Here is a 5,153-nt window from a genome sequence, read left to right on the forward strand (position 1 = left end):
CCAAGACAGTTTAATTAGCAATGGCTTATTATTGATTAGCGTTTGTAAAATTTCACATTAATTTGTAGGATTACTATGACTAGAATTTACTTCTAGCACTTAAAATAGGTTTATAATGGTACAGCTTTTGCTTAAGGCCCAAGTAAAATACACTGTTTGGTTTTAATCCAATTAAATGTGTTGCAGAGTCAGGATTTCCTCTAATGACTCATTCATAGTCCTACTGAATTGAAAAGGGTATGTGTAAATCAACATTGAACTTACTTAAACTCTGAGACTTCTGACTTCTTATCTTGCCTCTAAATTGGCACCATACAACATATTTATAATCTAGTCATATAAAGAAACAGCTCCTCCTTTTTTCCCCCTTGTTTCTCTTCTCTAATGAGGTCATATCAAAGAATGCAGGTCATACATACAGGATGGGAGGAAAGCAGAGTGTAACAGTTGACAATGAACTGCACATGTATTCCCGGTACAACGTAGTTGCTAAGTGAAGGAATTCCCACGGGCTAGTTAGATGCCATAAACTAATACAGGAACTTACAGGATCCAGCTGCTTTGCAAGATCTGCGTCTGTACGTGCCCTTGTCTTCCGGTAAATGCAAGCCCACCTGCCCCTTGGCAAGAGAGCATTCCCATAGTAAGCAATCTGGGTTTATGACTGGAGAGAGAAGAAGCTGCACCAGGGCAGTTACTGAGTAGAGAATATAATCTGTTAATCCGGGGTCCAGTCAGTTTATTTTATGGCAACCTGTTTGTGCGGCTATATCTACATGTGATCTTTGTATAGCTAGCAGAGTAATCAAATAGAAGAAAGGAGATATATTACTGACTGTAACTTCTTTTGAGGACCACACTTAAAACTTTTTCCAGTTTGTCAAGATTTATTTTCCAAATGAAAATCTGTGACTTCAAATATTCACAAAGTCAAAGTTGTAGGCTTGTCAGTCTCAGGGAGTTCAAATGAATACTTTACTTATCTATCCAAAAAACTTTTGAAAGATGGCTTGAAAAGATACTGGAAATATATGAATGGTAAGAAAATTCCTGAGAACAGAGTTTTGTTTTTACTGTAGGCAAAGGTGTAACTAAAGTCAGTGTCAAGTTTGACTCGAAGAGCCAAGCAAGAAATTGGACTAAGCATACATAATCTAGCAGTGAAGCTAATTATCCATTACAACAATGTAGTTAGGAGTGTAGTGACCAGGATTAGATCACTTTCTGAAAATATTCTTTAGTTCAGACAGGAATTTGGGGCTTTTATGCCAGAAGCTAAAGTAGCTGATTATGATAATTATTTCTGACCTTTTGATCCAGTAATGCCTTGTGCTAGCTTTTCAGCCATATGTATTATGTTCAGTTTTCCTGCACAGTTCTGCTAAATGTGTGAGCAGGAGCTTGGATCTCATGTTGTGAAATTCTCTGTATGATTCACACAACAGAATATATCAAGTCAGTAAGCATTTAATAAAACCCAGGTTTGAGATTTCTTCCCTCACGGTAGTTGTCAAGTAAATGACCTCTTAAGATTGCAGAAAATACTTTCATGCGTAATCCCAGAAGCAAAGCTCTATGCATTAAAAGATGCTTTCAAATTAATTATTCAGGTTTTCTTAATCCCATTTCTCCTTATGAATGGGGATCCACCCTGCATTCTTCTCAAGGCAGCTTCTTGCTCTCTGAAATTTATTGACAGCAGATTGCCTCAGTGTGGCTAACAGATCAGGTTCAGACATTACGAACAACATGAAAAATAGTACAAAAACACTGCAGAAAAATAATTCATTTTTATTGCAGTCTCAGATACATAGTCTCATGGTTCCTTCAGATGTAGCAATTACATAGTGAAAAATAAGTCTACCATCAGATTCATGAAATGAGACTGTTTGTTGTAATATCAGCTAAACAACTGCCAGTCAGTACTTCTAGTAGCTTATGACGTTTTCTTTGTTCTCTTAATCAAACAGAACAATGCCTGTACATGTATTTGCTGTATGTTTACAGGCTTTTCAGAATGGAAATGTCTTTCCAAACAGTACTGAGTACAAACAAATATTTGATATATTGTATAGAAAAAAATGAAGGTGGAAAAAACCCACTCGGGTTGGGGGTTCATTCTTGGAAAATTAATGTAAGGTTAACTTGGATCTTTGTCCCATTTATCTCCGCCCAGAAACTGAAGGTGAAGGTAGGAACAATACACCTGCTTTGGGCTTACTGTTTTGAAATGAGTACATAAATAGTGCAGTGCTTTCAGAATGGTAGCTATTCTTACTGAGCCTCAAAGCTGGATGGGATCTTATTTAAAGAAAACATTTAAATGCCACAATGACTGCTCCAAATGACCATGAGTCATCATAGATCATCATATGACCACGTTAAAATTTTGCTCTTTGTTATTTCAGCAGACACACAGTAGTTGCTAGCTTTCACTTAATATGGTGCCATAGGTGATTTTCATTAGTGGAGATATCATACCCCAGCAATCCTAGGTCACCATCTGGAAGTCCACAGGCTGCTCTTGTATATGAAGTACTTGAAAATCCCTAGGGCTTTARCAGCTGTTTATCTGTACAACAGAACGCTGATTCCCAACCTTGCTGTAATCAAGCTGCACTTGAAGAAAAGTGGCCATGTACTGCACTCTACTGGGGTCACCTCTTCAAGATCCAGCTGTCTCCTTTCCATCACCTTTCCTGCCTCAGAATTGCTGCACATTTCCAGGAAAAATATGGAAGAAGTGGAGTTGGTCCTGCACAAGAAGAGCAAAACTTTTGCAGGACATATCTATATGGGCTTCACGCCTTAACTGAAATACGCTCATGCTTTCATGGGCAGTATTATCAAGTAGTACAGCATTTGCTGTTAAATCTGCTTCAAGGTCACCTCTCATAAGAGTTTCAAAACTAGTGAACAGTTTTCCCTGCTTTCATTAACATCAGTGGAAGGACTGTTGTGATAGGCACTTGGCAAGGGGCCACAGAATTCAGTTCTGCAAGGTGTTGCTTGTCTGTAAAGGATCTGACTTTTCCTGCATGCCTTCAACCACAAGCTTTATAGTTATGCAAATACCAGCCTCAGCAGCATCAGGTGGGGAAAATGAGGTTCAAAAACTGTGAAATGATCTTGGAGAAACTTTCTAGAAAAACAATGTGCAACACATTTTCAATCTGTCTTTCTCCTTTGCAAATAAGGTTATAGATGAGAAGACTCAGCTATTTCAACAAAACTTTGCACTATTTGTGCACATGAAAAAACAGAACTAATGTCCAGTGATTTTAGGCAAAAATAATGATGGTACCATGCAACTGGCAGTAAAAACACATCCYGAATTTTTTACAAGAACTGAACTTGTATATCATAATTTACTTTTTGTACAGGCATATAGCCTAATCAGCACTTCTTATTCAAACAAAATTTCCAGCAGTGAGTTCAGAAGTGGATATATAAACAGGGTTATCAGCTCTAATTGAGATCCTATCATACACAACACATACAAAGACACTTGGCAGKCTTTTATCTAAGAGGCTATATTTGCATATGGATGGTATTTATAGCCTCTAAATTAAAATCACGTTTTTCTYGTTTTGGTTTTTCATCAATGCTGTTCTTCAAGCAGGCCATACTGCTATATGACATTGTGTTCTGGAGTTGACCTGTATTCCTATCAAACCATTTAATCGCACACAGCTGACCGACATTCCTTTAGAAAACCGCCTAATCAAATGCTTTACAAATACCCCGAATGGTTACTTAATCTGCATCTAAGTACAAGTGTGAAATATGCATTGTCCAAATATACTCTTTTATAAAAGTAAAAGACATAAAAGCAAAAGACATTTCCAAAATAAACCTTTTAACCTCAGTCAACGTAGACCATTTTTATGTRGTTAAGATAGTAGTGTTCCCTGTACACTTTCCTGGTGTACATGGTCAGATTCACTGTAATCTACATTCAGTTTTCCTTTTTTACACGTTAAAAATGCAATTTAAGAGGAAAGAAATATAACAGTGTTTCCACTTTGGGCAAGTGTATCAAATGAGCTGAAAAATATCTGAAAATAAATGAAGTTGCAGTGCCTAGATAGCTGGAGGGAAATATCATGGAGTACTGTGTTGCCTTTCATCTCCAAGTCTCTGGGTTCAGATGAAAAGTGTGTCGAGGTTGTTACTGTGTGATGACTGTGTCCCAGGATTAAGTGGAAGTGGGAGTTAGCAATTGCCATTTTATGCCCAATAGCCATGCTATGGTTAGTACTTTCATTACAAATCCCTATCAGAAGCACAGAGCCCCATTGAGTTTGCTACCCAAAATAGTGTTAGGAGCTGATAGTTTTAGGCATACCTGCAGTACTGCTAGGTGTGCTGCATTTGGTCTGTGGACAGTAGTTGTCCATAATGCCAAACTAGCATAAATTCACTTTAATTCACTATTCGCACCTCCGGGKTTTTTGCAATATTTGCAGAGAAATCTCTGCAATATTTATCAGACAATCTAAGAGGTTCTGGTTTATCTTTTGAAATGTAAAAGCACAGAAAAGAGGGGGAGGGGAAAAGAGAAGGAAAGGTATAAAAAAGGGAACATTTAAGAGGCAGATGGAAAACGTGCATAAGAACACAAGGCAAAAAAAAAAAAAAAATGCTGTGAAAACACGGCACAAGAAGGCTGAATTACGAAAAGGCGGAGAAACGCCCGTAAAAGAGCCTCCRGCACCGCCGAGGGTCCCCTCCTCCGCCGGCTTCCCCGCTCAGGTGCGCACCTCCCGCCGCAGCCCCCTCCGCGCGGCGCGCTCCAGGCTTTGGAGGAGACCGGGGCGGGGGGGGGAGGGGGGGAGAGAAGGAAAAAAAAAAAGAAAAAAAAAAGCAAGGTTTTATTCTAAACAGATGTGAGCGCACGGAGCTCAATATTTTCAGGTATTTTTAGTGCAGCACAGCGCCATGTGCTTAATATTTTATACAGCAGCGYAGTATTTTCGCATGTTTGGGGCGGCTTTTTACACGCGTATTAAAATCGCGTGGGATACTGCCAACAAATTGCGGCGCAGGGGGATACACCTACCGCTTTCAGCACGTTTTGTTAAGTGCCTCTCTTAAAGCGAGAGAGCGCCGCTTCCTCGACAGCCCCGAGCGCGGCGCGCAGGCACCGAGGC

At 39.4% G+C, this 5,153-nt stretch overlaps 1 protein-coding gene across 1 annotated transcript in view; it reads left to right on the plus strand.

Moving 5' to 3' along the window:
* The first annotated feature begins 4,741 nt into the window (after positions 1–4,741).
* The window catches only part of SNCAIP (synuclein alpha interacting protein), an 83,511-nt gene continuing 83,099 nt past the window's right edge, over positions 4,742–5,153 (plus strand). The window contains exon 1 of the mRNA XM_085305411.1: positions 4,742–4,755. The gene's annotated coding sequence lies outside the window, so the exon portion shown is untranslated. The remainder of the gene's footprint in view (positions 4,756–5,153) is intronic.

This window comes from Rhea americana, unplaced genomic scaffold, assembly GCF_003343005.1.
Source record: "Rhea americana isolate MKP2758 unplaced genomic scaffold, rheAme1 scaffold_22, whole genome shotgun sequence".
Classification (NCBI taxonomy): domain Eukaryota; kingdom Metazoa; phylum Chordata; class Aves; order Rheiformes; family Rheidae; genus Rhea; species Rhea americana.